The 21,714-nt window shown below is 36.0% G+C and overlaps 1 protein-coding gene and 1 non-coding gene across 2 annotated transcripts in view; one reads left to right on the forward strand and one right to left on the reverse strand.

The window, feature by feature from the left end:
- ADAMTS3 (ADAM metallopeptidase with thrombospondin type 1 motif 3) overlaps nt 1–21,714 on the reverse strand; it is a 232,567-nt gene that overhangs the window by 164,990 nt on the left and 45,863 nt on the right. The gene's annotated exons all lie outside the window — the stretch shown is intronic.
- On the forward strand, nt 19,401–19,506 carry LOC114493609. The gene has a single exon (XR_003684239.1). It is a non-coding gene; the product is annotated as a U6 spliceosomal RNA (small nuclear RNA).

Raw genomic sequence — 21,714 nt, forward strand, 5'->3', positions numbered from 1 at the left:
GGCAAACACCTTGAAAATGAATAAAGTGGGCCTGCCTCTACAAGGAAAACAACTGACAGAATTTGTTGCCAATGATAAAATTCAAGCTTTCAGGCAAAAATTAGAATTTTGGATGCTTGTATGTTCCACTGTGAGCCTGACAGCCTGCCAACACAAAAAGACTTTCTGATTCTATCTATGAATATATTAACAAATGTTTATACTGTAATATCTCATAACTCAGTGAACCAATATTTTCCAAATGACCAATGCATGAAATTGCAAAATCATACATAGCTAAATGAGCCCCTGAAAGTGCAACATGGATATTAATGTAACAGAGTACAAAAATATTTGATATGGTTTCAGATTCCACATTGCAACTAACCTTTAAAATGCCACCATTTGTTGAGTGTTAGTACGGGATAAAAGAAGACGTGTACCCTCAATGATCTGAAAAGGCATTAAGATATTCCTTTCTCCTTCACTGCAGATGTTCGTTAAGACCAAATTTTCTTCATAGACTTCAAGCAAAACAACATATTAAAATGCAAACACATTTGCACTTGAAATCTTCTATTAAGCCAGATATCAAAAAGGTTGGCAAAATGAAAACGAATACCATTGTCCTCTCAAAAATTTAATTTTTGAAAACACATAGAGCTATTATCAGGAAAGTTATTTATGTTAACAGATACTGGGTTAACCATTATTTTAAATAAGTTAATTAATTGTTAACATTTTCTCAGCTTTAATTTCTAATATGGCAGATGTAGACTGATATAACTTACAAAACCTCTCTGAGGTCTTCAATAATTTTTCTTATAAGGAAGTTCTAAGGTGAAGAAGTTTGAGAACTGCTGCCTTAGGAAAAACCAGATCCACCCACTGAAAAAGGTTATCAGTAGAGATCACTTCTCCCTCACTTTGAAGCTGGAATGTCAAAAACTAAGCAACATTAAGCAGATACTTAAAACTCCTAAAATAAATACAAGGAATACCTAGAAATGAGACCTGAGCTTCTGAAAGTGATATCATTTCACATCTGGGAATCCTGGTCCAGGGGAAAATGAGATGGGGGTTGACAATGTAAATGATAAACAGAAGGAATAATAATGTTTTTGTAAATATTCTTATAGTCATACATTCTCAATTCCACTGCATCTCTTGTTTTTTTAAGGCCAAAATTTCATGCCCCATAGGAGAAAAGAAGCCTATAAAAAAACAAACTGCATTCTGATCATTTTTCTTCTGAAAATAAAATGTTATCCTCTGCTACTGCAGAATATATGCCAAATACAGAAAGATCCCTGGCGAAATATCTTTTAACAACATGCAAAGCAATTCAATGTAGGTTTATACAATATATTAAGGACATATAAACAGTGCTTTTGAACATAAAAGTTACTCGTAAGTTTTTGCTTCCATGTCAAGCTGTTTGTTTTTTTACTGTTTTCACTGCAATAGGCTAATTAACCTACTAGTTCATGCTATAAATTTCTTTAAAGAATGTAACAATGTCATCCTGTCTCTTTCCCAATATGCATTTGAAATAAGGTACTAAAATAGGATATCATTCAATGGAAGTATTGCTTCTTTCATTTTGCAATACACCCCCAATGTAAAATAGGAAAAAAGAATCAGAGCTGTGGTAGCATGTGCTCTCGTGGGAATAATTACTGGCTATCCCACAGAGAAGACAAGCCAGATGAGGAGTTAACGTAATTCTTTATAAATACCTCACATTGACAGTTACAGAATGAATTAAGCACCTACAAAAACTTTAGCTAATGATTTGTTTTATGTTAAGACATTAGTTAGCCCTGGTTGGTTTGGCTCAGTAATTTGAGCACCGGCTTGAGAACCAAAGGGCCACTGGTTGGATTCCCATCTAGGGCACATGCCTGGGTTGTGGGCCAGGTCCCCAGTAGGGGGCATATAAGAGGCAACCACACATGGATGTTTCTCTCCCTCTCTTCCCCTCTGTCTAAAAATAAATGAATAAAATAAAAAAAAAAGACACTGGTCAATCAGATGTGTCTCAAACTTAATTGTAATATGTATTTGATGACCATAACCATGAGTAAGGAACAAAAATAATAATAACTACATAGAGTCTCACTATTCAACATGTGTAACTGCAGCAGTAGATCCCAGAGATCTTGTTAAAATGCATATTATGAACTTCTATATCCAGGAAGATGGCATAGACATACTTCTACTCCATCTAGGGATTCTCTCTACTAAGAATACCCTGGACATTACATAGAAAAGAAACATAAGACTCTAAAGATAGAGAGAAGAGAAACTGGCTAGAGACCTCAGGATCTGTGATGAGATGCTGGATTTTCTTTTTGCCTCATATATTCCAGACTTGAAGTGGAAAAATGTAGCAAAGTCAGAAATAATAGGCACAAACAAAAAACAAAAGCTCCAACAAAAGAATTCTTTTTAGCCAAAAGACCAGGAGAGGGCCAGCCTCAAAAGATAGAAAACCTTAGACAATAACAGCTCTACTCCAGCCAAACACCACAGAAAAAAAAGTTGTGGTCCCACCCACACCCACACCAGCACCAACACAAGCCAAGCAGAGAACCTAGACTTCTATTCTCTCAACACTGTGATGAGTCACCCCAACACTCCAAGTGACAGAAAGCCAAGTGGGAAGCTAGAACTTTCGTCCCACAAACCAGTAACCAGCCCTTCCCTGGACCCTTGTGTTATCAGTGGACATTACATGGAAAGCCAAACTGCCACGCACTGCCCAGAAGTAATGAAGCATCCTTCCCACCTCCCACATGACCAAACTATACCCTGACTATAAGCTGTTTAAAAATTCACTTCAAATATAAGCAAGTTGAAAGTAAAAGAACAGAAAAAGATATATCACATAAACATCAATCAAAGGAAACCAGGAATAGCTATATTAAAATCAGATAAAAGTAGATTTCAGAGCAAAAAAAAATTACCAGAGAGAGGAAAAGTTCTTATATAAAGATAAAATCATCAATCCACCAAGAAGACATTGTAATTTTATGGGTATATATGAAATAACAGAGCTGTAAAATATATTACATAAAACTCAAAGAATTAAAAGGATAAATAGACAAATTCAGAATTATAGTTGGTGTCTTCTGCATGCTTCTTGCAAGAACTGATAAAACAACTATACAGAAAATCATCAGGGATCTATAAGAACTCAACAACACCATCAACCAATAGGATCTAATCAATATGCAATATTCCATCCAAGACCACCAAAATATACACCCTTTCAAGAGCCCACAGAAAATATACCAAAATAGAAATATACCAAAATAGAAATATATCTAGTACATGACAAAAAAAAAACAACTCAACAAATTTAAAATCAGACTGAGTTCTCTGACTACATGGAATCAAAATAAAAATAATAGAAATATCCCCAAACACTTAGAAGCTAAATAGCTATTTTAAATAATCCATCAGTCAAAGAGGAAATCTCAAGAAAAGTAAAAAAAATACATTGAACTGAATGAATATAAATATATCAAAATTTGTGGTACTCTCCAAAAGCAGTACAGAAAGAAAAATTTACAGCATGAAATAAATACATTAGAAAAGAGAAGAAGTCTCAAATTAATAATCTAACCTCCCACCTGAAGAACCTATATAGAGAGCCAAATAAACCCTAAGCAAGTAGAAGGAAGTATATAACAAAAAGTAGAAATCAATAAATTAAAAAGACAGAAACAATAGAAAAATCAATAAAATAGAGATGCTTCTTTCAAACCTTCAGTAAAATTGAGAAGTTTCTAGCAAGACTGACAACAACAAAAAAAGAGAAGACACAAGTTACTAATACGAGGAATGAAACAGGAGATTCACTCAAGACCCTACAGACATCAAAAAGATGTCTGTACACCACACCATGGTGAACAGGGAATACCATGAACACCATAAACATAAATTTGATAACTGACAAAATACTTTCTAAAAAAACAGACTACCACAACTCATCCAACATGAAATAGATAATTTGAATAGTCCTGTAAGTATTAAGGCAATTAAATTCAAAACTTTAAATATCTCCCCACCTCCACAAAAAAGAAATCTACAAGCCCAGGTTGTTTCCCCAGAGAATTTCATCAAATGGTTAAAGAAGACTTAATACCAACTCCAGACATCAATTAACACCAGTCCTATTAACATCTCTTCCAGAAAACAGAAGAGAAAGGAACACTTATCAAGTCATTTTTAAAAGCTAATATTGTCATGATAGAAAAACCAGCAAAGACGGTAAAAAAAATGTAAAACTCTCTATCAGTACCCTTTATGAATGTTGATGCAAAAATTGTAAACAAATATAGCAAATGCAACAATATAACAATATAAAGAATTATACAACATGACCTAATGAGGTATATTGCAAGGATATAAGGCTGGTTCATACATGAAAATCAATCAAGCAATGCAATCCACCACATCAACAGAATAAAAAAGAAAATTACATGGTATTATCAATTGACGCAGAAAAACCATCTGGGAAAATTCAACATCCACTTATGAAAAAAATAATCAGAAAAATAGAAATAGATGGGAACTTCCTCAACTTGATAAAGGGCACCTTCAAAAAACCTACAGATAACATACTTAAGGGTAAAAGATTCAAAGCTTTCCCCTTAAGAGTGGGAACAAGGCAAAGATGTCTGTTCTCAGAACTCTTTCTTTAATGTAGTATGGAAAGAGGACAGAAAAGACATGCAGATTAAAAATAAAACAAACCTATCCCTAGTTCCAAATGATGTGGTTGTCTATGTAGAAAATTCTAAGGAATCCACCCCTCCCAAAAATTAAACAACAATAACAATAAAAATCCCTCACAGAACCAATAAGGAAGTTTGGCAAGGTAGCATGATACAAGATACACAAGCAAAAATATATTTTTGTGTAAGCAATGAAAATTTGAACACTAAAATTATAAAACATAATACTATTACAACCACTCTGGAAAAATGAAATAGTAGGTATAAATCTAAAAACACATTTATAGGACTTATATCCTGAAAGCTACACAACACAAATGAAAGAAATCAGCCTTGGCTGGTGTAGCTCAGTGGACTGAGCCTAGGCCTGCAAACCAAAGGGTCACCAGTTTGATTCCTAGTTTGATTCCTAGTCAGGGCACATGCCTGGGTTGTGGGCCAGGTCCCCAGCAGGGGGCACAGGAGAGGCAACCACACAGTGATCTTCTCTCCCTCTCTTCCCCCTTCCCTTGCCCTGTCTCTAAAAATAAATAAATAAAATCTTTTTTTAAAAGGAAATCAAAGAAGATCCAAATAAGTGGAAAGATATAATGTAATCATGGATTGAAAGTTCAACATAGTAAAGATGTCAATTCTCCCTCAATTTTTATACAAGTTTAATACAATTCCTATCAAAATCCAAGCGAGATTTTTCATATAGATAAGATTACACTAAAATTTATACAGATAGGCAGAAGAACTAAGATAGCTAAGACAATTTTGAAAATTTATAAAGTGGGAATAATCTGTCCAAATAGATTAAACTAATATAAACATTAATACTACATAATTTCCAGAAAACAATGCATTTGAGTTTCTTAAGAATTTCTTAAATGGGACATAAAGAACATGACTATAAAAGAAAAATATCAGTAAACAAGACTACAAAATGAAAAACATTTCCTCTTAATTAAGAAAATGAAAAGAATAGCCACAGACAGAAGAAATATAATATATATCCAGAAAATATAAAGAATTCTTAAACTCAAGAAGACAATGTGTTTTTTTTAACAAGTTAGCAAAAGATCCGCACAGTCACCTCACAAAAGACATATAAATGACATATACACATGGAAAAAAAATCCTCGACATCACCAGTCACTACAGCAGTAAAAACAAACAAAAGCTTAGTGAGATACCCCTCCAAGCTCATATGATAGCTAAAATCAAGATTGACCTTACCTAATACTGGCAAGGAAATAGAACTGGAACTCTCTCACCTTGCTATCAGCAATGAAAAATGAAGTCAGTTCATAAAAAGGTTTAGCATACACTTATTACATGACCAGGCAATTCCACTCCTAAACATGTACATAAGGAAATGTAAACCTGTCCACAGAAAGAATTTCATCCTAATGTTCATCGCAGCTTTATTTGTAATAGCCAAAAAATTAAAAGACTTCAACTGTCTTTCAACTGGTGAATGGATAAACAAATTTTGGGGTATCCATATAGTGGAATAGTATTCTGCAATAAAAATACACACATATGGACTCAAAATTAAATGGCTGAATCTTAAAAGCACTGGTAACTGAAAGGAGCCACATATGCACACGTACAAAACACCTACTGTATGCTTTCATTTGTAGAAAATTCTAGAAGGGACAAAATTATAGTGAAAGAAAGCTGCTCAGTGGTTTCTGGGGGTGGTGGCGGGGGGACACGGACAAAGGTGCACAAGGGAACTGTCTCTGGACCATAACTGTGATGGCGGCTACATGGCCATACAATTGTCAGAATTTATCCAAGAGTTCACCTAAAATTCATCCATTTTAATTTATCAGAGTTATGCCTTAATGAGTAGCATTAAAAAGTCTACAGCTAAACTAAATATTGTAGTCTTGGTCAAAGCAGTATTAGTGATTAATCTTAAAATAAATGCTTTAGCTTCATTTCTGTTTATGGCAAGCTCCTCCCTCTTTTATTTCTCTTCTTCCCAGAAGAATAAGAGTTCCTGAACAATGAACTTGGGAAGCAAATTCTCCTCTGGTCTCCCAGGCAGACATGGAACATAGCTGGTCTACCCTGGTGTCAGCTGGAGAACAAATCTGTTGCTAACAGTGGTTCTCAGAGAGGTTTAAAACACCCCTGGGTCCAACCTCACTGCAAGAAATATGATGATTTGAATAAAATTAGGTGGGTGGGGCAAACAAGGAGTACCTAAATCACATTAAGGTAGTGTTATTTGCCACATTTCTGTTTCAAAATAACCTTGGTTCCTTCTCCTCTTCCCCATTCAATCTACCCCCATCCTACTGTGCCTCCTTAACACATTAGAATTACAGTAATGTATGAAAACCAAAGTGAAAAATAATACCGGTAAATCTTTTAAAACCTAACACTAAAGTGTAGTGCTGTTACATATGAGCATACTATTCTAGTTTCTCTCCTGTGCAATTTTTCAGGTGATGTCCTGGAAGCTATTGGCCTCCATTTTTTTCTTTTACATGTATATAGGTAAAAAATTTTTATATCATTAATTAAACAATTACCTTTTATCTTTTCAAAACTCAAAAGCTGACTATGTCCCACTAGAATATACCCTGAGTAGACTAGGCTTAAAACAGAACAAAAGAAGGATGAGTGTGTCTGAGTCTCAATAAGGCACATACAGAGCTACATTTGAGTCACTGCATCTGCTCTTCATCCCTACACCAAACCAGAGATGAGGCCAGGAAAAATTCAAGTCCCATGAATTTCTATGCTCACCTTAGCATAAATGTGGTGGACTCACCCCCATGCTACTCACAGTGAGTCTACAATGCCCACAAGTCTCATATTGGGAAAACTAGGAGGCACCCCCATTGTGAAGATAGGCACCCCAGCGAACAGTGGTGGGGAGGGTTGTTGCTGTGTTTATCATTACAGCCTAGGTTAAAGGTGGGACCTAAAGATACTCAGGCAGTAAGGCGATCACACTGTGGTATACACAGACCTCTCTTGCAAGTAGGTTTCTAAAAGCATAAGGCCCTACAACTTCTCTTCAGCTTGAAAAATGTCAGATTATAAATGTCAATCCCTTTGATCATTCATCCTTCTTTTACTTCCCACAGGACAAATGTAAAAGCTGAGCATTTGCGTGAGTTTGGGGTGCTCAAAACTTTTTGAAAAATGCTGTGTGAAATGTTAAGTTAGACGAAATGGGTTAAAGAGAGAAATGTAGCATGTTATACTTCTGATGACTTCTGCAGCCACCAGGTTTTCATTAAGCCGCAGGCATGTGGGGTTTGTAATTATTTTCATGACACAAACACTAAAGCTGGGGGAACAAGATCTGTATTTAAAGAAATTCAAATCTTCCAAAATTTCTCCCACACAGTCCAACATACTGCTCTTGCATATTGTTTCCAGCTCTGCTATTCCGTTCTTCTTGACCTGCTACAGACGTGTTAATTGTAGTGATTCGTTGTAATCAGCTAAAGCAAAATTTGTTATGGTTCAGACTAGAGGTTTGATTGTCAAGTAGTGATTTCAGATCTGATACTGTAAAAATTTGAACACATCATTGAAAATCGATAATAAATCAAACTTACGTGAGTTCTAATATAAAATGTTTGTTAAGTTGCCTGCATGAACTTGAAGTTCTACTTTGTGTGTTCTGGTTTAACAGGTTATAGAGATTTTAAAAGATCATTGAGAAAATATGTTCAAAATAAAATCATTCAAGGAATAGCTTCCTACCAGTTCTCTTCCCAATATTCCATTTTTTAGGTTACTTTAATTTCTAACCTCTAAATTCTTTTCTTCTCTCTCCTGAGGTATATCTACTGATCCTAACCATATTTATACTTTTTCATACTTTCTAAACTTCTAACAGAAATAACAACCATGTAACTACCTTCACAAAAGCACTGTGTGTAGTAAGAGACACACATTATCTTAGTTTAGGTCAGGCTGAAAATCCTCTATAGTAAATATCGCTCCTACTTTAAAAATGAAGAAACTATGACCTACAGAAATCAATTAAACTTGCCAATGTAACAGAATTTCTAGATGGCAGAGCTAGACTTCATCCAGTTCTAATTTATTTCAAAACCCAATACCTATCTCCATCATCATGGTAATTTTGATATTCACACACTTTACTAACATCTCTGCACAGCTCAGTACAGAGAGGCCTTTCTGGCTCCTACTTGCAAATAGAAGTTTTTGAACCATAGGTTCTATGTCTATTTCACAAAGACAATTGACCATTAGGTCTCCATCAAGCCTCTGAAGCAAGAGCCCTCCAACACTAACATATTCAAGGTTTTGAATAAGTATTTTTCAGAGTGCATCAAGAGGACCAAAAGCTAGTAAAATCAAATTTTCAAACAGGGAGATTTCTGATACCAAAAAGTTAAGTCAAAGTTAGGAGAAAAAATATCTTCTCCAAAAACAGACTGAATTACCAGATGGAAGAAAGCATTTAAGGACAAAGAGTGTCCACTTCCTAATTTGAAGGAAGAATCTAGAACATTCAATGATCAATACACTACTTAGAACAGCTGGTATGCCAGACTGGACAGGGTACTTCACCCCCACTCTCCGATGCTCTTCACTTCTCATCCGCTCTATAGCTTCCTTATTCGCCCTCCAGTGTCCTTAGATTTAAAAGGTGGGGTAGCAAAGCAGAGCCTAGTAAATAACAAATGCTCAGTAAGCTATTAAGTGTCTGTTGATTTGATTTAATGAAAACTGTGCTCATCCTCACCTGAATGTAAGAACTTATTTTAGAGATCACATCTATATTCATCACTTATTTTATAAATGAGAATTTTTTAAAAAGATACTGAAAGTCTGACATTTTCCCAGAATCACAAGGGTACAATCAAAATGCCCACTCTATGCCAGATGTTGGTCTAGAGGCTTTACCTTTTTTTTAATAAAAGGTATGTCAGCTCTTAGATCATTATCGTTTTCATAGAAAACATGACTCATAAATGTGTACATTAATAGATTATACTGGCTCTATGTTCAGAAAAATAAACAGAAGACAATTGAGGAAGAAAAAAGCTAGTATGGATTTTTTCCCTTCGGAAAGGAAAAAGGATGCCTGTGCTAAGATATGTCCTTGAAAATTTGCAACTAGTAATCTCTCTCCATCACAAGAATCAGTGACCTTGTTAAGAAGTGGCTTGGAGCCAAGAACAACTCACTAGAGGAGAGTAAAGGAAGAGTCACAGGACCAACCTGCAAAGCAAAACTGTAACAGCTACGTCTAAGTAAGACACATGCCTGTCTCTGCCTTCCCCAGGCAATGCACATAGGTACTCAGTTACATAAGTCTCTACCCATCTCTTCTGGTTCCAGATTTACTGTGAGTGAATAAGACTTGTATCAGGCAGTGACTCTTATTAACAAAGCCTTTCCCTACATATTAAGATTTTTATTTTCTCCCTTTACTTCATACCAAAGCATATCACTATAAAGCCAGGTTCTATACGAAGACAAGCACAGAACTGAACAAACTTGGTACATATTAATTAGTAAAGAACTCTACTCTGCTAAAAGAGTTTAATAATTCAAATAAGTACTACCAACATAACCAAATCAACAAACATGTGCTGGAAAGGTCATGGTGAAAAGGGAACCCTAGTGCATGGTTGGTGGGAATGCCAACTGGGGCAGCCACTATAGAAAACAGAATGGAATTTCCTCAGAAAAATAAAAATGAAACTGCCTTTTGACCTGGCAATCACACTGCTGGGATTATACCCCAAGAATCCTGAAATACCAATTCCAAATAACCTGTGCACCCCACATGTTCATAGCAGCAACATTTTACAATAGCCAATGCTGGAAGCACCTAGTGCCCATCAGTAAATAAGCGGATCAAAAAAAACTGTGGTACTTTTACAGCAATGGAATACTAATGCAGCAGAAAAGAAAGAAGGAACTCCTACCCTTTGTGACAGCATGAATGGATCTAGAGAGTATTATGCTAAGTGAAGTAAGTAAGGGGGTGAAAGACAAATACCATGTGATCTCACCTATAAATGGAACCTAATCAACAAAGCAAACAAGCAACCAAAATGTAACCAGAGACAGTGAAATTAAGAAGAAACTGACAGTAACCAGAGGGAAGGTGGGAGGAGATAATGGGGGAAAAATGGGGAAGGGTTTCTAGGAACATGTATAAAGGATGCATGGATAAACCAAAGGAGGGTAGGATCAAGGGTGGGAGGTGGGAATGGCTGGGGTAGGTGGGAGTGGTATGGGGAAAAATGGAGATAGCTGAACTTGAACAACAATAAAAAATGTGGAAAAATATGTATATATCTGAAAAAATAATTCTGATGTATTTATAAATTTTGATTTATAAAATCCTTGGCCCTTATCTAGTCTGTTGACCATATTCAAAGTAGATAAAAAATATAAGTAACCATCTAAATCTTATGCACTTTACATTGATTCCATAAATTTCTATAGATCCAGAAAAGTTACACAATTCTTTTCTTCATAGTCAAATGGAAAAGGCTATATTCACATTATTAATAAGCTTATTACCTGTGTGTCTAGAAAGAATAGAGGTGACATGTACCACCTTTTGTTTAAAAGGGGGGAAAAAAGAGAAGAGAAATCATTTGTCAAACTCCTTTAAAAAACCTTTTTTTGTAGAGATACATGGTCAAGGATACAACACATGATTCAATAATAACAGGTCCAAAACAAATGCCTAAAAAAAGCATCCAGTCACACCTACTCATTTCAGTTCAATTATATCATAATTACCTGCAGGGAAAAAAAAAAAAAAAAAAAAAAAAAACCTCCCACAATAGCCCATGTCTATTAGATGTGCTGTCAACCAGTTTGAGGAAAGGATTTTTCTTGGAATATATATTTCAACATGGTAAAGAAAAAAGAGAGGGAAGCACGAACCAGACCTACTAAACAGTAAATATCTTGCACGGAAACAATAAGCACATTATTTCAATATAGTGCTATTTCTGTTCTACCTTTCTCATGTAAGCAATCTTGTTCACCTACAAACATACTATGTGCCTACTACGTGCCACTCATTATGCTAGTGCCAGGAGTAGATGCATATAGTGGAAAACTTTTTGCATTGCTTTCATTTAATGTTTTGAGATGAGTTATAATTTTGTAAAGAGAAATTCATTAGACTTTCCAAAGGTCCAGTTTTATCTCCTACAAACATGGCATTACAAAAGAAGCATATTTAATCTTACAGAAGAAAATTTCAACCTACAGTCTTGGCAAAATGAGCTAATAAGTCTGGAATGATGAAGTAGTCATCAAAGCAGTAGCTTTTTGTGTTTTCCTAGCCCTAGTTTTTAATGTAATAAACCAAATGTTCTTACTTTGGGCTTTATCTTGCTGAAGCAGCATTGTTCACATAAAAGCTCATTTTGGAAATGTTTTACTGGTGTATAATAACTCCATCTGTGGAGTGTCATGACCACGGCATCCAGATCTCAACCTTTCTTCAAGCTTGTAGAGATAGCCAGCATCAGCCTGACCCCGTCCAGCCTTCGCAATCTGTACAATGTTTCTTGGCTGTTGGATAATAATCATTATAAAGCAACCCTCTCCAGGGGTGCCCAACTTGAGGCCCGCCAGCTGCAGGCGACCCAGATGACTATATGAATGTGGCCCAACACAAAATCGTAAATTTACTTAAAAACATTACAAGAGGTTTTGTGTGTGATTACATGTCACAATATATTTATATGTGTCCCAAGACAAATTTTCTTCCAGTGTGGCCCAGAGATGCCACAGGGTTGGACACCCCAGCTCTGGACTACACAGTGTGTGTATAAAGACATCTGCCATTCTCACCATCACACACCGTGACAGCCTGATCCACGCTCAGCTGTTCCAGCCCACCAAGACCAATGCTGCTTAGTGTCAGATGCAGTTGTTTTTTCTGTGGGGTGATATACTTTTAATTCCACAGAACTTACTAAGGGGACATTATTAAGCAGTGACAAAGGTTCTTTAAAACTGAGATATGGGAGAATGGGGGCCTAATGGCCTCCCCACTTTAAGTGGGCTTCTATCCTTTTGCACCCTTTTTTTCACATTTGGTTTCTGAAGATGATTGTTGTGATTCTATATACTTCAGCTCAAATATACCCAAGAAATACCCTATCATTAAAAATCCCCCTGGCTGGCATGGCTGAGTTATGTGGGTGTCATCCTGCCAACCACAGGTTGCTCATTCAATTCCCAGTCAAAGTACATGCCTGGGTTTCTAGCTCCATCCCCGGTCAGGGTGCCTGCAAAGGCAACCAACTGATGTTTCTGTTTCACATCGATGTTTCTCTCCCTCTCTGTCTCCCTCCCTTCCCCTCTTGCTAAAATAAAATAAAATAAATTTTAAAACATTAAAAAAATAAACACTCAGCCATACATCAGTTAAAATCTTCTATTTTGATCCCATGTTTGGAAAGCTCACAACCCAAAGGGAGTTCTCCACTCACACCCTCACCCACCACTTTGCACAGGAACAATTGCTAACACCCAGTATTTCCTGCTGGTCACTCCAGTTGCCACTTTTAGAGGTTGTCAGAGCCTTAAATTCAAAGCTCATTCAGTTTGTCTGAGGGGAAGTTATTAAATGTTAAATTCATGAACCAGATAACTGAAGCGCTCTTCCCTAAATAATTCACAAATTTAAAATGGAAAAAGACAAAGATGTTAGAAATGTTTTACCATACGGAGAAATGTAAATATATTTTAACCTATCACTTAAAGCCATAGAAACCTGTATTCTGGAAATATGTATGTAGGTACAGCCACAAAAATCAAGAATATGTTTTGTACCATGACTAAAAGTGTGGAGTAAGCAATGCCTCAGCTTGCAACAGCACTGACACTTTATTTTCTGGTTTAATGGTCACACTTCTGTTCCACAGAACATACCTGTAAACATACTCTTTCAGAGGACTTGGAAAACACTTTCCTATCTATCTCTCACACTTTTATGGAAATGATATAGCTGATGTGACATCAATGAGAATCTTTTACTTACTATACATAACTTAACATTAAATATGAAAATATTTTATCAGGAGATACCTCACAAAACTATTAACCCAGAATATAATAAAATCTCAGCTGAGCTTTTTAAACAAAAGTAAATTTTCCCACTTAAAAATGTTGCATCATAGGACTTATAAATATTCAAGGTTTGGCAACTAAAGCATTAGTATTTAAAACAAACTCTCCTCCAACAAAATTTCATTTTTTCCTGTTACAGATTAATAATCATTATCAGAAAAATAATATCTGTTTATATTAAAACTGACCAGCTAATCATAACAGTACCCAGAAGTTTGCCTAAATAATTTGAACATAAAACTAAAAAGTGTTGGCACAGCAAAGGAAAAACCATCAACAAAAATGAAAAGAACTGAATGGGAAAACATATGCCCCAACAACATATCTGATAAGGGGTTAATATTCAAAATCTATGAAGAACTTGTAAAACTCAACACCAAATAAACAAATAGTCCAATTAAAAAATGGGCAAAGGACCTGAGTAGACACTTCTCCCAAAGGAGACATAAAGATGGCCAATAGACACATAAAAAGATGCTCAGTGTCACTAATTGTAAGAGAAATGCAAATCAAAGCCACAATGAGATATCACTTTACATTTTTCAGAATGGCTATCATCAATAAATGAACAAACAAGTGCTAGAGAGGATGAGGAGGAAAGAGAACCCTTTTGCATTGTTGGTGGGAATGCAGACTGGTGCAGTCTCTGTGGAAAGCAGTATGGAGATACCTAAGAAAAATTAAAAATGGATCTGCCTTTTGACCCAGCATACCCCACTTCTGGGAATATATCTGCTGAAACACAAAACACTAGTGCTAAAGAACATAAGCACCTCTATGTTTACTGCAGCACTATTTACAATTGCCAAGATATGGAAACAGCCTAAGTGTCCATCAATAGATGGGTGGATAAAACAACTATGGGAAATTTACACAATGGAATGCTATTTGGCTGTAAAAAGAAGAAAATTTTACCCTTTGAGACAGTATTGGTGGACCTGGAGAACATTATGCTAAGTGAAATAAACCAGTCAGAGAAAGACAAATGCTATGTGATTTCACTCATATGTTAGATCTAGTGAACAAATTGAACTAACAAGCAAAATAGAGACAGGCTTATAGATAGAGAGCAGGCTGACAGCTTTAGGGGAGGGTGGTAAGGGTGGGGAGGAGTTGGGCAAAAAGGAAAGAGGGCTCATGGACATGGACAACAGTGTGGTGATTGCAGGGTGGAGGGGGTATAAGTGGGTAAATGGTAATGGAAAAAGTACAATAAAAATGAGTTTTAAAAAATTTAAAAACATTGCTGAATTCATATCATTAAAGACAAGCCATTATTTGTGCTTAAAGTACTTTTTTTCAGCTAAATGATTTTAAAGAAAAGATTAGATTTGCTTTTCCTGCTTGAGACTTTCAAAAGCTACAGTCATTTATCAAATGCAGCTGTCAGCTGTGTGGCCCTTAGTTGTCCAACCTCTCTTTTTGCACATGCGGATGCTTCTGCAGATGACTGTTCAAGCAAAACTAAAAGGAGTAATATGTAACCAATGTTTTCCATATTACATGTAGCAAAATATGTCCTTTGTGTTACAGAACTGGCCAGTATATTCCGAGGCTGACAATGTTAATCATTTCACTCAAAAGGAAACACTCAGTTTCTGATTGCTGTGCTCCATCCTGGTCTACCTGCTCCACATAACGTTTTACGCAGTCCACAGTGCCTTCGACAATTAAAATCCGTCCCACAGTATCCCTGACAGCGTTAGCTCTCTTTGTGGTTAGTTTAATAAAAATGACATCACATATCAAACCATCTTATTTTGAGAAAAGTAGATGTAATAAAAGGGTGTTTACTAGAAAAGCTAAAAAAACTTTGTTTTCAGAAAAAAAAGTACAGCATGAGAATATAACTTTAAAAGAAATATAGGACAAAACTACGGTCTTGGTGCATCTACTATACTATACTAAGCAGAGAACACCAACCTGTTCCAAAAATGAAAAGGGAAAAAGGAACATTCTATACTTACCCTGGAATACTCTCTTATACAAAAATAAAGTGTTGTTAATATATGAGATGCATCTGGAAGTAAAATGTTAGTGGAGAATACAGAATTCATTCACAAATTTTGCTTTCTCACTAACTTTCTAATGTTTTCATTAATAGCAATTCTAACCACTTTAGTAGAAGGGTGGTTCATCAGTGTATGTTCTGAACAATTGATGTTAAAACAGTCCAGTTCCAAACCTTTGAACAAATTGTACATAGTATTTTACTTCTTCAACACTATTGAGAAAGTAATATAAAATCCTCCAGAGCAAGGTTTTCCAGAGTGTGGTCCACAGGCCACTTGCATCACAATCAACTGGGCTGTTTGGTGAAACTGGAGTCCAGAGCCCCTACCAGCCCAACTAAAGCCAAACCTCTGGAAGTCAACCCAGACATCGGTACTATTAGCATGCACCCCAGGTGGGGCGTATGCCGAACAAAGTTCAAGAATCACAGATCTGGAACCTGAAAGGTCTGCAGAAATGACTTCAGGAGATTTTTTTTCTTTTGTCTAAGTGTATGAACTACCATGGGAATTTTTTTCCCATTATAAAGTAAAATGAGAACCCATCTAAAACAACTTACTCACAAATGTAAGTGGCAAGCTCTAGATTTTTGGTGACAGCACCATACATGTTTTTAATTGTAGTAAATCAAGTTCTGACCCAGAAGTGAAACAGTACACCAGAAGGAAACACTTATTTTAGCAGGAGAATCTCCTCCTACTGGCAGATGAGAATATTCATGTAAGTCAATGTAAATTCTACTCAAACAAAATGTGGAAACACACTTCTTTGCCTAAAAAAATAAAGTGCCTTCATTATCAACCAAAAAGTGACTCTCTATATTAAGCTCAACTCAGTACTTTTCATATATTACACTCTATAGTAATGTATCTTTGGAGGCCTCTCATATTTCTTTAAATTTTCTCTTTGAGGAAAGAAAGGCAGCCTATAGTGTGTCACTTGGTTTATCAACCTTAAGAGTCCTGAATGGAGGGAAAAAGCAGCAGAGATCACCCAAAAGCAGGATATAAAACATGCATGTGTGGGTGTGTTTATCTGCAAATGTGTCTATAAATCTAGACTTAACTTCAGAGAGCACCCAAGCTCATGTTTTGTTTTGTTTTATAAATATATTATTTTATTTTAATCATTGTTCAAGTACAGTTTTCTCCCTTTTACTCCCATTCCATGTTTTTTAACAAGAAGCACAAAGCACTGTAAATGTCTATGGCAGGCCTCTTGTGTTTGCCTGTCCAGCACCTCTTTTCTCTTCCACCTCAGTCTTCTTTCGGAGACCAGCCCCTCTGCAGTCCATGTGGTTGAATTACCATGCCATCTTTCAAAGGGTGACCCAGTCCAACATGACCTTATCAGAATATCATTCCTGGGAATTTGCATAAAGGTCATACATGATGGTGACAGTTGGAACCTGACCGTTCCAACCTCCCAGAAATAGGATTTCTACAGAGTTCTTGGCTGTCCTAGTTTGCATTCTTGAAGCTTGATTATTTAGCTTTTCCATCAATTTTTGTGAGTCATCTAAAATACTTGCAATGTATTCCATTTTTTCTCATGTTAGCCAAACTATTTCTCTTGACAACTAAAACACCCAACTGTGTAAGATTGGGATATGCTGAGAACAGACCTTGTTTTGATCCACTGTTTATAGGACACCTTCTCAACAACCATTTAAACCACCACACAAATCCTACCACTTCATTCATGAAATCCTTTCAGATTAATGGAAAGTTAGGAGCAACACTCACATTCAGCCTACTAGCCTAACATGAAATTTTCCATAGGCACTCAGTCTGTTTTCTACCTAAAGACTTGATGTCTCCTGTTGTTGTGAATGTCCAATACAGGGTTAAAAGCACTCCTGTCTCTTTTGACTTGCAAGGTAAATGCTTTATCATCCATCTACATGGATATAAATGCCCTCACAATTATGCTGACTTTTTAAAGTCATACGTGCCCCTATTCACATCAAGTATGTGATATTTATCTTAGAGTGTACACAAATAATAAACACAATATCCAATGCACAATATCATTCACCATGCATAATAATAATCCCAATTCAAAAAGTACATCAATGCATTGCAATAAATAAACACATGCACATTATAAAATATGCATGTCAGTCTATACAGTGAAATATGGAAGTTCCCCTATATAGACGTATTACCACGTCTCCAAATATCCTCTCCGCTACTCCTACTGTCAATTTGGGGTGTTCACTTTTAATCTGTACTTCAGCAATGACTCATTTATAGTAAAGGTTCTGAAGACGCTTATAAGCAGACTAAACAGGAAGGTTAAAACAAGTTAGTGGTTAAATTCTCCCACAAATAATTCTTGGACAGAAAAACTCAGTTATTTTTATTTTAATTTTCTAAGATATATTTCTAGGCAATTGTAGAAAACAGAGTATGGTCATATTTAACATGAGGAAGATGAGTCAAATGGATTTAAGTGATTTTCTGATCTGAGAATCAGAAGAGTTGGGGGAAATGTTTTACCTTTTAAGAGAGAAAGTTTGATATATCATCTGACTGCCTTGACCACAAACAAATATAACTTCATGATACCAATACTTGAACAGATTCTATACTTAGTAGATTCTATAAGGATTTCTTCTTAGGAATACTATTTTGGCATAATTTTAGTTAACAAGATCACTTCAAACAAAAAGGACTATGTAATTTAATTATTTTTTCCATTTAAACTTGACCCTAGACTTTAAATTCTTTGGATTCTATAAACTTTCTACTCTTGAGTTTACTTCCCTTTGTTTGGTTACTTCCTTCTGTCTCTTCTCTGGCTCCTATTCTTCTTGCTCCCTAAATATAAATAAGTATTCACTGAATATGTAGGGGGCAAATGGGGACTTGGGGTATCTCTATGCCTTCTGCTCAAATTTCAGTTCTCCCATCTGGTCATCCTCAACTCCGTCCACTGTCCCAGCTTCAGGTACTGCCTTTATGCCCATATCTTCTAAATTTCTTTACCTGGCCATGTATGTCTCCAGAGTTCCCACAACTCCTGACTGTCTGTTAAACATCTCTATCTGCACATCCTGTTGGTTGGAAGTTCACACTTAATGAGTCTTAGAGAAAATTTATCAAATGTTTTTCTTCTGTTCTTCTGTTTTCCATATTTCCTAGTCATCCCAAAACTTTCTTCCCTCTTCATCCACACCAATTGCCAAGTTCCCAAACTTCCGTCCCTCCCTCTCTCTTTTCCTCTTTCTCTCTCCCTGTCTCTCTCTGTCTCTCTCTCTCTCTCAGCATCTTTCATTTTCATTGGTATAACAGTTATTTTTATAAATGCTATGTTGTCAGACCTTACCCACCACCTACAGGCACCCACGGGTCTAACTTAAATGTCACCAACTCTTGGACCTGCTGATGGGATTACTAGGTCCATACAAGTTTCTAGGAAACTCCAAGGCATGTTCCCCATATACTCATGAACAAAGCTTCTCTCACTATAGTTTTTATTTAGATGCCCACCTATATTTCCATGAGGCTCAGACATAAATCTATTGAGAGCTGGAGAAATAGGAAAATACAAAGAGCGCTCACTTTGGCAGCACATGTGCTAAACAATTGGAATGATACAGAGATTCGCATGGGCCCTGTGCAAGGATGACATGCAAATTTGTGAAGCATTCTATATTTAAAAAGAAAAACACAAAGAACAACAATCACATGGTCAGAATTGCTCTGTCCTTCAGTGCCCAAGACCAAGTCAAGCTCAGAATAGCTGAGTTCTTCCCTGGGGCAAGGTCTCTCTCAGGAAGCTCATCAGACCGTCATTGAAGTAGGCTTCTCCTAAGTTTACCCAGTTTTTCTGCTGGGCTTCACACTTGTCTATACTTCTGCCCAGATTCAAACCGTAGTCACTGTTCCTTACTTTACTGTAAACTCTCAAATCCCATGTTTAAATAATCTATATCCTCACCAAAACATTTAACGGTTTCTTACACACAATCAGCCCTTAATGGAAAAATAAAATAAAATAAACAAATAGTCAAAATTAATGACTACTTAACAACATTTCAAAATGAATCCAAATATTTATAATATTTATCAGTGATAATGCAGATCCTATTTAAGCCAAGATCTATATGGTGATCAACCTCTCTTCTCTATTTTTTCACTACTCACACTTCCTTAAAATCACAAGTGTCTTTTGAAATCATTTTCAAAAACAGCACCTAGTCTCCAGGGTTGTCATTAGGAACAAATGAAGTGCACCTAGTGTCCAGGATTGTGGTTAGGATTAGATAAGTAAACATCAAGTACTTAGCAGAGTCTCTGGCCTGGAATCGGTACACAGCCAATGTTAGTTTATATCATTCTTGTTGTGAAAGCCAGATTTTACTTATAATTGTTTCAAAACAAATTCTACAAGGAAACATCCTCAAAAATGACCATTTCTTAAATTATCAATAAAATATCCCAAATACTGTACATTGCCTACAGTTTATGTTAAATTCTCTTTGTCAGTAATCTCTTCTATGTAAATTGAAGTTATTCATAGCTTTTCATTATCTACCTCCATTACTACAATAAAGAGCAGTTATCAGAAAAATCAAACTATAGTAATCACATACAAATGAATGCTTTCAGTAAGTAAACAAACTCTTTTCAACAAATTTCCAGGTCATTAACTACAGCATTACTCTCCCTAGATTTCTGAAATAAGCTCAGACTATCTAGATTTCTATCTGAGATGGCCCTAAAACTTCCCACAAATATGCAGAGCGCTAATGTCCCTTTCACTACACAGGGAATGAAAACTCAAGAATTTTAAGGAAAAACATGGAGACTCTATAGAAACGATGCTTAAGTGAGATGGCAGGTTAAACTGCTGGAACCAATGCAATAAAAGACCCCATGGGAAGGACATTTCACAATCAAAGAGGAAATGGAACATCCTTTCTCCTACACACAAATCCATAATTGGAAAAAAAGACTGAAAACCTTTCCTCCCACCATTGACCTTCTAAGTAGGTGTGCTGGGCCAAACTTCACCCTCAACAGTCACTACAGTCTGATCTTTTTAACACCTGGTCTAGTTTGCAAAGTCACTACATAAAACTAACCCAGTTAGTTTCCCTCCATTCAACTTATATTTTATTTCCATGAAATTTTCTTCTCTCTCAGAACAGACTGAGCAGCACCTCCTACACTGTCCTGGTTATAACCCTCATGAGATGATAGAACCCTAGCATGCTGAGGATACTTTCACAGAACACCAAAGGCTAGCTGAGACTCAGAGTCCAGAAACAGAAAGGGAACCAAAGTCACCTACGAAGTCTATGCCTCATATCAGGTACTGTGATGAGCAAAGAGTGATCCTCTGAAATGACACCATTCTCATCACTAACCTTAGAATAAATACAGAATGGTTATACTTATCAAACGGAATGTGTAAGTCTCCCCCACACAGGTTCTATGCTGTTCCATCACTATGCATTGCGTTAACAGCTTTCTTGAAAACTCATATAGAAATGAATCGTAACCAACAAAAAAAGAAGTCTTCATGTCTGACCATGTTAAAAATGTTAAAACATTTTTAAAAGGTTAAAACCATTATAAAAATTAAACATTAAGTTCAAAGTTAAAAAAAAAAAGAGAGAAAGAACTATCTAAGGCTGAGCGAATACCAAAGTGAGCTAGTTTCCTAACACTAGACATTGTTTAAGAGAATTGTTCTTAGGTCTTAAAAATATAAAAATCTCAACCATTACCCCACCAGATTAAAAAATAATATATTCTTACTTATTTTCATATGAGGTTGTTCTATGAATGAGAAATGATAATGATACCTGAATTTAATACCTTAATTTTTAATTTCATAGGAGTTTGAGGCATAACCCAAT

Source organism: Phyllostomus discolor, chromosome 1 (assembly GCF_004126475.2).
Source record: "Phyllostomus discolor isolate MPI-MPIP mPhyDis1 chromosome 1, mPhyDis1.pri.v3, whole genome shotgun sequence".
Classification (NCBI taxonomy): domain Eukaryota; kingdom Metazoa; phylum Chordata; class Mammalia; order Chiroptera; family Phyllostomidae; genus Phyllostomus; species Phyllostomus discolor.